The 12,021-nt window shown below is 38.6% G+C and overlaps 1 pseudogene; it reads left to right on the forward strand.

Moving 5' to 3' along the window:
- The first annotated feature begins 413 nt into the window (after positions 1-413).
- Positions 414-12,021, forward strand: part of LOC101430816 (heat shock protein HSP 90-alpha pseudogene) — a 31,427-nt pseudogene continuing 19,819 nt past the window's right edge.

Here is a 12,021-nt window from a genome sequence, read left to right on the forward strand (position 1 = left end):
GTGGGTTCAAAAGATAACTATTAGAAAGAGTGCAAAATAAATGCAGTAGATAAAACCATGATAACAGAGCTATAGAATGCCTTCAATGGGCTAATGGGTAGACTTGACACAGTCAAAAACACAATCAATGAAATTGAAGATACATCAATAGAAACTATGCAACTGAAGCACAAACTATAAAAAAGTAGGGGAAAGAAAGAACAGAACCTGCAAGAGTTAACATACAATATTAAAAGGACTGAATTGGAACAAATGGAATCCCAGAAAGAGAAGGGTAAAAACAGGGCAGAAGAAATATTTGAAGAGACAATGACTGTGATTTTAAAAACACAATGACAAGTTGCTCCTGCATCCTGGGGCTGCTGCTGCTGCTGCGCAGAGGCTGCTCGCAGGCTGCTCGCTGTTTGGCCAAGATGCTGGAGGAGACCTAGACCCAGGACCAGCCCATGGAGGAGAAAGAGGTAGAGCCATTCGCCTTCCAGGCAGAGATCAGGCAGCTCATGTCCCTGATCAGCAACACCTTCTTTTCGAACAAAGAGATCTTCCTGTGGGAGCTCATCTCCAACTCATCAAATGCCCAGGACAAGATCTGCTATGAGAGCCTGATGGACCCCAGCAAGCTGAACTTGGGCAAGGAGTTGCACATCAACCTGATCCCCAACAAGCAGGAGCACACACTGACCATCGTGGACACAGGCATTGGCATGACCAAGGCCAGCCTGGTCAACAACCTGGGTACCATCGTCAAGTCGGGGACCAAGGCCTTCATGGAGGCACTGCAGCAGGTGCCAACATCTCCATGATTGGCCATTTCAGGATCGGCTTTTACTTGGCATATGTGGTAGCCTAGAAGATGATGGTGATCACCAAGCACAACAACGATGAGCAGTATGCCTGGGAGTCCTCAGCAGGGGTCTCCTTCACTGTCAGGACTGACATGGGTGAGCCCATAGGTCATGGAACAAAGGTAATTCTGCATCTGAAAGAAGACCAAACTGAGTATTTGGAGGAAAGACGAACAAAGGAGATTGTGAAGAAACACTCAGTTCACTGGCTACCCCATCACCCTCTTTGTGGAGAAAGAACATGATAAAGAAGTGAGTGATGATGAGGCTGAAGAAAAGGAAGAAAAAGAAGAAAAGGAGTCTGATGACAAGCCAGAAATAGCGGATGTTGGTTCTGATGTAGAAGAAAAGAAGGATGGTGACTAAAAAAAGAAAAAGAAGACCAAGGAAAAGTACACTGATCAGGAAGAACTCAACAAAACAAAGCCAATCTGGACCAGAAATCCTGATGATATCACTAACAAGGAGTACAGAGAGTTCTATAAGAGCTTGACCAATGATTGGGAAGACCACTTGGCAGTGAAGCATTTTTCAGTTGAAGGACAGTTGGAATTCAGAGCCCTTCTCTTTGTCCCAAGATGTGCTCCCTTTGACCTGTTTGAAAACAGAAAGAAAAAGAACAACATTAAGTTGTATGTACACAGAGTTTTCATCATGTATAATCGTGAGGAGCTGATCCCTGAATATCTGAATTTCATTAGGGGCATGGTGGACTCTGAGGACCTGCCTCTAAACATTTCCTGTGAAATGTTGCAACAGAGCAAAATTTTGAAAGTAATCAGAAAGAATTTGGTCAAAAAGTGCTTAGAGCTTTTCACTGAACTGGCAGAAGATAAAGAGAACTACCAAAAGTTTTACAAGCAGTTCTCTAAAAACATAAAGCTTGGAATACACGAAGACTCAAAATTGGAAGAAGCTTTCCGAGCTGTTGAGATACTACACACCTGCTTCTGGGGATGAGATGGTTTCCCTCAAGGACTACTGCACTAGAATGAAGGAGAACCAGAAACACATCTACTACATCACAGGTGAGACCAAGGACCAGGTTGCCAACTTTGCCTTCATGGAACGTCTCTGGAAGCATGGCTTAGAAGTGATCTAAATGATGGAGCCCATCGACGAGTACTGCATCCAACAGCTGAAGGTGTTTGAGGGCAAGACTTTAGTCACCAAAGAAGGCTTGGAACTTCCAGAGGATGAAGAAGAGAAAAAGAAACAGGAAAAGAAAAAAAAGAAGTTTGAAAATATTTGTAAAATCATGAAAGACATCTTGGAGAAAACAGTCGAAATGGTGGTGTCAAACCACTTGGTCATTGCATTGTCAAACTGCATTGTCACAAGCACATATGGCTGGACAGCAAACATGGGGAGAATCATGATGGCTCAAGCCCTAAGAAACAACTCAACCACGGGCTACATGGCAGCCAAGAAGCACCTGGAGATCAACCCTGACCATTCCATCATCGAAACCTTAAGGCAAAAGGCAGAGGCCGACAAGAATGACAAGTCCATGAAGGATCTGGTCATCTTACTCTACGAATCGGTGCTCCTGTCGTCTGGCTAAAGCCTGGAAGACCCACAGATGCATGCCCAAAGGAGCTACAGGGTGATCAAGCTCAGCCTGGGTATTGATGAAGATGACCCTACCGCTGACGATGGCAGTGCTACTATAAGGAAGAAATGCCACCTTTTGAAGGAGATGACACCACGCTCATGGAGGAAGTGGACAGAGCTTTGCTTGCACAGCACTCCATGTGTCCAATAGTCTCTTCACTCCCACCAATAATGTATTTTCATGGATTTTTTTCTTCTGTTTTTGTTAACATTTAAAAAAATCTGTATGGCATGACAACTACTTAAGTGGGGAGATAAGATTTCTTTCTACTTTAAAGTGTGATACCGTGATACTTTAGGTACTACGGCAGAGCTAGTAGTTCTTTTCTCGTTTCATCTTGGCTTATGTTTACTGATTGAGGTAACATTTGTTGTAAGATGTATGTAAACTAATGTTAACTTTGTGGTCACAGGTGTTTAGCTAGCAAGCTGATTCCTTTAGTAGATCTACTCTTCTGTGATTGAAGTGTGTGTTCTGAGGCATATACTCTGATGATTGAAAGAAAATTTTACTTAAGTTTTATCTTACACCTACTTTATAAACCTTCCATCCCCTGCAGTTAACAACTTTGCATGTATTAGGCCCTAGAAATGAGTATATTAACCAATTCAGTGGAAGCAAATATCCATAGGGCTTGTTTTCCAAAGAAAAGTCTGTAGAGTAGCCCAATTACAAGCCTGCTGAAGCTGTTGTAGGGCAGTGAAAAGACTGCCAGCCTTGAGTGGAAAGGCAGTGCCCACATCCTGCTCTGCTTTAAAAGGTAGTAGCAAATACTGGGGAATAAAATGAAAAATTGAATGAAAAAAAACATAAAACAAAAAAACCCCACAATGACATACATTAAACCACATATCAAAGAAGCTCAGACAACCAACCCCAAGCAGAATGAATGACCCAAAAATGAACACATACACACATATGCACACACTCACAAAATCCATCAGATTAAAACTTCTGAAACCCAAAGATAAAGAGAAAACTTTAAGTTTAGCAGAAAGAAAGAGAGAGATAGGCAGGCATTGCATACAGAGAAGCAAAGATAACAATTACAGCAGAGTTCCCATCAGAAATTGTGCAAGTCAAAAGAAAACTGAGTGACAACTTTAAAGTCATGAAAGAAAAAGTAAAATGAGAAACAACCTCTCAATTCAGAATTCTATACCAAGCAAAAACTTCTTTCAAAAATGAAAGAAAAATAAATTCTTTAGAAAAACAAAAGTGGGTGGATTTATAACCAGCAGACCTATGTTTTGAGAAATGTTTTTAAAAAGTCTTAAAAGAGCTAGAAAGAAGATGAATATAAATTATATATTCATTTATTTGGGGAAAAAAATACTTTCTGAAAGAATTGTCTCAAGCAAAGCTATTAGCAGTATAGTGGAGCTCAACAACAACTGTAAACTAAAATGCATGACAACAATAAAACCAAAGATGGGGTGATTAGAACTATACTAATGTTACTAATGTAAGGCTATATGCTTATAACACTTTATAAGAAGTGCAATACTATTATTTAATGATAGGCTGTGATGAATTAAAGATGTATTTTGAAACCCTTAGGCACCATTCAAAAATGTGAAAAGAAATATAGAATGTGCAAATAGTGGAGGTAAAATAAAATCATTAATATATCCAATTAATCCAAAAAAAAGTCAGAAAAGACAAAAATAATAAACAAAGAACAGGTGAAACAAATAGCAAATAGCTAGCAAATTGATATCTTTAAATCTAAATATCAACAATTACATAAATGCTAATTCTCTAAATATACATAATTAAAATACAGATACCGTCAGTTTGGAAGAAAAAAGGAAAACCAAAGTATGTATTGTCTACAAATAATCCACTCTAAAAATAAAAGTATCAATAGGTTAAAAGTAAAGGATGGAAGAAGATATACATTAAAGTTAAAAACAAACTGGCGTAGTGACCTTGACCCTACACAGACGAGGCTTAGAAGAATGACTATTACCAAGAATATAGAAGGAAGTCACGAAATGAAGGGGTTATTTTCTAAGAATACATAACAAACCTAAATGTGTATCCCCTTACCAACACAGTTTCATAATACATGAAGCTAAACCAATAGGTTGAAAATGAAAAGAAAGAGACAAATCCACAATTATCATTGGCGATTTCAACACTCTTTTTTCTCTCAGTAATCAATAAAACAATAAGAGAGAAAATCAGTAAGGATGTAGAAGACCTGATCACATTATCAAACAACTTGACCTCTTTGCACTTTATAGACTGACCCTTCCAGAAACAATAGGAAAAAAAAGTTTTTTTCCTAGTCAACAGATATTATTCATCAAGATGGACCATATTCTGGGGAAAAACAAAGTATGATTTTTTGACTACATGGAATTAATTAGAAACTGATAACAAAAATTTATGGGGGGGGGCCTTGAATATTTGGAAAAAAGCACATAAACTATTCGAATCAAATAGGAAGTCAAGTAGAAAATTAGGAAATATTTTAAACTGAATGAAAATGAAAATATGACATAGTAAGATGTAAGATTCCGCAAAAGCATTGCTTAAAGACAACTCTATAGCATTAAATGTTGTGTTAGAAAGGAAGAAAGTTCTTAAATCAGTGATTGAAGCTTCTGTCTTAAGAATGTAAGAAAAGAAAAAAGAGGAAAATAAACCAAATCAAGCAGAGGTAAGAAAATAGTAAAGACAAGGACAGAGCAGAAATCAAATAAATGGCAAAGAGAAAACACAGACACCCAATGCAGGGTGGGGGAAAGTTGGCTCTTTGAAAAGATAAATGTAGTGGATAAACTTCTAGCCAGATCAAGTAAGAAAGGAGAGATGATACAAGTGGCCCATATAAGGAATGAAAGAGGGGCAGTGCTAATTGACGCAGTACCGACCAACCTCTCTCATCAACACAAACTCAAACTCCTAAATAAAATATTTGCATATAATGGGCATGTGATTGTCATATTATTAAGTGGACATATAATACTTTCCAACCAAGTTGGTTTTTTTTTTTTACAGGAGTGCAAAGGTGGCTTAATAACTTCAAATTAACCAATGTATTTTGCCATTTTAGCATAGCTGAGAATCATCTAATGATCATTTCAGGACATGGAGGAAAATAATTTTATAAAAGTCAGCTCCCCTTTGTGATAGAAAAGAGAAACTCTTAGCAAACAAATTGATACTAACTTCTGTAGTATAATAGATTACACACAGAAACTCTTACAGCCAGTGCAAAGAAACAATATTTAAAAAGAAGATATATGGATTTAAAAAAGAAGACACAAACCTGTCCTTATGTGCAGATGATGTCATTGAAAATGTACAAAATATTTAAAAGTTGACTAATCACCCTTTAAAATTAATAAATGAATTTAACAGAATTGCTAGTTACAAGTCAATATAAAAAACTTATTTGTATTTTTTATATTCCATCAAAAAGTAAAAAGCTATATAGTTTTAAAATATCTAAATAGCATTAAAATATCAAATCCTAGAAATAAATCTAAGACATACAAGACTTAGCACTGCAAAACACAATTGAGAAATAAATAAATAAATAAATAAGACCTAAATAAAAGCAGGATATATCCTCTTAAGGGTGAAGAATCTTTACTGTAGCTATGCCAGTTTCACTCAGATGGCATAGATTTATAGTGATACTAATCAAATCTCAAAAGATTTTTTTATGGAAAGGAATAAGCTGATTTAAAGTATATGTGGAATTACAAAAGGACAATAAAAACTAAAGCAAGCTTAAGCAAAACAAAGTTAAATGAAATAATAGCTAATATTGAAATTATTAAAGCTACAATATTTATGATTATTGTGGTATTGATACAAGTATAGGCTAGAGAACAGAATAGAATCCAAAACAGACTTACATATACAGAATTACATGATTCATGAAAAAAGATGACACTACAGAATGATAGGGAAAGGATTGTTTTGTTTGTTTGTTTTTAAATAAATTATGCTATCGGTGGATACTTGTGTAGAAAAAATGCATTTTGATGACTACCTCATGACTTGCAGAAGTAAATTTAAGACATAAAAATGTTCTCTGTGAGAGTTTTAGGAGTTATTAGAAAACGAGAATATCTTATGATGTTGGTATAGGATGAAGATTTCTTAAATAGGACATTATAAGTTTTAACAATATAACTTTGATAATTGGATTTCATCAAAAGACACCATTAAGAGAATGGAAAGAAAAACCTTAGAAAGGATATATTATACTCTCCAACCTTTTTTGGTAGAAAGTTTAAAATTCCAACAAATCAAAAAGAAAAAAAATTAGCATAATTTTAAAAGCACAAAATAAAAAAGAAAATATAAAAACAAAACAAAACAGTAAACACATTGCTGCTGGATTTTCTCTACGTTCTTAGCTAAGCTACAAGAAATGAATTTCAAGAGCAAGCCAGGTTATGCCAGTAATTTATTAAGGAAGGGAGGGAAGAGAAATGGGAGAAAATATCAGATTAAGGGTCCCAGGTAGAAAGGAAGGAGCTGAAACGTGATAAAGAGGGCTGATTTACAGACTGTAATTTCCCATTACAAATTACAAATGCCCAGGTTTTACTTGCATATTGATCCAGGCAGGGGCGAAGAAGGTGGGGGGCGTGGGGACTATCTGGCCTTTGTGCTTGCCTTTTAAACCATTAATTATTCTGCCCCTTTACTAATGGCAGGGGAGGAGTCCCAGCTGTTTGCTGTTTTAATTGATTACCCCACCCATCAATCCCCCAGGAGGGCCCAATAAGAAGGCCCCTGGAGAATATCCTGGGCTTCTCCTGGCTTCCAGAGGAAATCTCATTCCAAATGGAGTTTTTCTCAAGAAACTTCCAGCAGCCATCTTGTGGGGTACTGATGGCCCCATGGGCTTCCTGCCAGGTTCCAGATCTGTCTACTGATTTCCTATTTTATTAGCCTGTCTCAACATGAAAATATGTTCAACATCATTACTCATCAGAGAAATGAAAATTAATATATAATGAGGTATCATTATACACTCACAAGATCTAAAAGTATAAAGATGGACAATATCAAGTGTTGGCAGTTATGGGGTAACTGCAACCTTCGTATACTACTGAAAAGTCTAAATCAGCACAAATACTTTGGAAAACTATAGGCAGTATTTACCAAAGTTGAATCGATGCTTATTCTACAACCCAGCAATTTCACTTCATATAACTACCAAAGAGTAATATACATATATGTGCACAAAAAGACATATTCAAAATCGTTAATAGCAACACTCTTCTTGATATTTAAAAGTGAAAATGACCAAAATGTAAAGTTTAATAGATAAGTAAAATTGCCATATATTCACACAGTGAAATATGCTTTAGCAATGAGAATGATCAGTTTTCCACTATACAAAACATGGATAAATTTTTGTACTGTCACATATAGTGTTGAACAAAGAAAGTCAGACACAAAGGGGTGTCTAAGGTTTGATTCCATTCATGTGAAGTAGGAAAACAGGCAATGCTGATCAAAGCTGATAAGCGTCAGGACAGCCTTGCATTGGGGTGGACAGTGACTAGAAATGAAAGGGACTTTCTCTGCTACCTATTGATCTGGGATTAGCAGACAGGTTTGCTCCCTGTGTGAAATACTCATGCTTTGTGCATTTTTCTGTTCATGTGTTGTGTTATACCATGCTACTTCAAAACCACTTAATCATCCCCAAGCAGCTTTCAGGAGTCAGCAGCAGCAGGTTTGGAGACAGAAGGACCAGGCTTTGAACTTTTGCTTTTTCTCCTCATAGTTGTGACTTTGGGCAAGTCACTGGACCTTTTCAATCCTTTATCTAATCTGTGAATAATGTCAGACAATAATACCCACATCGTAGAGCTGCATGGTGGTTTACACAGTGCCTGACACCCAAGGTAACCTCAAAATGTCCAATATAATTGTAAATGAATATAAAGTTGTTACCACAATCCCGGACACGTGGTAAGCAACCAGTGTTAACAGCCATTATTAAGTCCATGTCATTAACAACACTAGCTCAGTCATCACACTAACCCAGTGCTTAGCATATATTTATTATTCACTCTTTGAAAAGGTTGTGGATAATAGTCAAAAGCCAGAAGGCAATTACAAAGAAAAGTAGGCTTGTCCTTGGTTAGTGATTGCTCCAAAGTTCCTGGTTTTGCAAAAGACCTGGTGGCAATAGAGAAAACAGTGAAAACAGCTCTGTGGCAGGTCTCCTTGAAGTAGGAGGACCATGTTGCTAAGAACTGAAAATTGCAGTTAGAGGCATTTCCTCCAGTACCTCTGGGCACCATCACCCAGGTTTCACTACTAGAGACTTCAGCCATTCTCGGTCTGTGCCTCATTAGGCAGTTAGTAGCATGTGTTTCCTATGGAGACTTTTGGAAAAATAAGCTTTGCAAAAAGGAGTCCTCCTTCTACCTCCCAACCTTTTCTACCATGCAAGTATCTTTTCCGCAGCTGCTGGGGGATGCTAAAGGGCACTTTGGGGACTATGAACCATCACACCAAAGTACTTTCTCCCAGTTTATGTGTCTGAGCAAAAAAAAAAAAAAAAAAAAAAGACTTTCGACATTTTATCACATCATATATTATTTATTCCTGGTTAGACTCCTTACTTTCCTATGCCCTGAACAGGCACCCAGGGGGTCCAAGACCATATGTGCTCTGGAAATATGCCATCATTTTATTGCTGGATAGATGAGAACCAGAGGCAGTGGTGGTACCAGGTAGATAGGGTTTGAATCTCAGCAAAGGTTGCATCCCAGTAACTACCACCTATGCAGCCTTGAACAAGCCACTTGACCTCTATGTATGTCAAGTTACTTTTTTTGGAGCATACACCAGCCCAATGCAAGGTGTTGATTACAGGTGTTAATAATAACAACAAGGTGGTATAGGGGAAAGCCTGTATTTTATGCATGATTGTTCTGCAATTCCACAACTTCTCTAATAAAGAAATAACAATAAATAGACCCCAAGTGCCTATTAGCTACTATATGGGAGAGTGGGAAGTTTAAAGATGCCCATACAAATTCTTAGCAATTAATTCAGGCATGATTCTTAAGAAAAATCAACACATTTTTTTATATGCTAAATGATTATTTTTTAAAATGTTATCTGCCCCAGTTATTGCAGGTTTTCCATGAAATCCAAAGTCCTGCTTTCTAGGTCAAGTCCAAATCTCTTTTTCTCCAAGTCAGAATTAAACTTCTTTGGTTCCCCTAGTCCAGTGATTCTCAGTTGAGGATAATTTTGCCCCAAGGGGACCGTGATGATGTTTGGAGTCAATTTTGGTTGCCTCAACTGAAATAGGTGCTACTGGCATGTTGTAGGGTGTTGACGAACATTTCACAAGGCATGGGAAGGATGTCCACACTAAAGAATTATCTAGCCCCATTTAGTATTGTTGAAGTTGAGAAACTCTGCCCTAACTTGTTTTCTGTGATTTTATCAGAGTTTTCACTGTGGTGATTCCACCCTTTACCAGAGTGTTTTCCTGGTGCATCTTTCTCAGCCATGAGTAAGGAACTCCCAGAGGAGGTGACTCAGTCTTGTCCTATGTATATATTTTGAGATCAATGTCTGGGCATGACACTGCTGTCAACAGAGGAAGTGCTCAAACATTTGGATTTGTTGAATTGAATTCAATCTGATTCCATCAACTATTGCTAACACCCAATTTCCTCTAGTCCTAGTACATCCTAGGCCCATTGCATTTACTTAAGTCTGAACTCCCAACAATAGGGGAAACCCAAACTGCCCTCACCACTGCCCTTAACTGCCCTGGCACAAACAGGTGCTCCAGTTAAAGACCAAGGACAAAAGTCCTCAAGGATGTTGCTGAGGGCATGGCAACTTGCAAACATGGCTTTCACTGGGCGAGGGGTGGGGGACCATTCAAATCTTGGACTTTAGCAGGGCACAGTCAGTTTGGAGATCAGTCCCTGAATAGTCCTGGCCATGGCAGAGCCCGATAAAATGTACCAAGTCATGGATTATTTGAAAAGACAAATATCCTTGTCTATCTCTACCTTGCTAGACTTCTACATCCTTCTGGCAAAATCTTTCTATTTCTGCCCAGGACATGACCTTGCTAAAGGTACAGATGGGAGAGTGCAGTCATCCCTGCCCATTCCCCAGAGGTCCTTGAGGGGTTCTTGACTCTGGGAGTCAGCCATATGTGTCCTTCTATCACCATGAACTTCATCCCAGATGCCATTTGTATGGTCCTGACCTTTTGGGATTCAAGCATTTACTAGAACTCTTATCTCTTTGAGCAGAGTCTCTCACTTGCTTCCAGTATAGGGTTGGGCTGTATGGGGTCTGGTGAGCCTTTCCTGGCAAGGCCTCTGAGAAGTCCTCATATTCATCCAGGTCTAATGCTAGAGGTGCCAACGTAGTCCCCGTGGACCACACGTGGGCTGGCTCCACTCAACAGAACTAGATGGTTCTCGAAAGGGACTGGAGGCAAAAGCCTAGGCCAGAAAAAATAATTGGCATAAGAGTGAGGTATCCCTTTGACACATTTCTCTTAGGGGATACTGTTGCTAATTGGTGACTGGGTAAAATTTCATCTGCCCCATTTATTTAACTCTCAATATCCTTCCTACTTGAAGATGTAACTAATACATGGTTCAGTTTGGAATACAGACAAGAGTCTATTCTTTCATTCAACATTTATTAATACTTACCGTATACCAGATGCTAGACAAGACACTAAGCACACAGGTAAACCAGGCATCTTGGTGTCTGCCTTCATGGAAGAAACATTAGCAAATGATAACCCACAAAATATATAATTGCAAGTGGATTATGTCCTACTATGACAGAAGAACCTAATTTAGGTTAGAGGTCAGAAAATTCTCCTTCAAGGAAAGGACAACTAAGCTGAAATTTGAATTATAGAGGTGAGGTGGGGGAGTGAAGCATTGTCAATATGGGAGGATGAGTCATACAATCAAATTGGCAATTGTAAAACCACAACTCTGCCAAGTACTACAGATGAGAGATACATGATGGTAAAAATGTCTAAAATAAGGAGGAATTGGCCTAGCATGGAGATAGGAGGATTTTCCCAAAGAAGTAGCCCCTGAGCTGAGCTCTGAACAAAGCTGAATAAGCTAGGTGGAAAGGAAAGTACAGTTCGTAACAGGAGCAAAATGTGTAAATGCCTGAGAGGGCCAGCACCAGAGTCCACTAGCAGACATGGCAGTGAAAGTACAGGGCTGGAGGGCTATAAGGGGAGGCAGGGTGTAGGGTGAGAATGGAGACAGAGGCAAGGGTCATGCTGGACAGAGCTGTTTAGGCCATAGCAGAGGGGATGTCCTCTTTCTCAGAGCAAGGTGGAGGAGAAATGTGCTTCCTAGTCAACGTTATGTTTTGAAGGATCATTCCAGCTGAAGTCTGGGGAAGGGACTGCTATAGTTCAGGAGCCTAGTGACAAAGACATTAAAAGATAGGTCAATAAGTTAACTTAGGTGGCCAAAGGGGGTGCAGAAATACGTGAACTGATTCATGAGATATTAAGTGGGCAATAACAGCAGGGCTTGGTGATGGAAGGCT

Source organism: Dasypus novemcinctus, chromosome 14 (assembly GCF_030445035.2).
Source record: "Dasypus novemcinctus isolate mDasNov1 chromosome 14, mDasNov1.1.hap2, whole genome shotgun sequence".
In the NCBI taxonomy this organism is placed as follows: domain Eukaryota; kingdom Metazoa; phylum Chordata; class Mammalia; order Cingulata; family Dasypodidae; genus Dasypus; species Dasypus novemcinctus.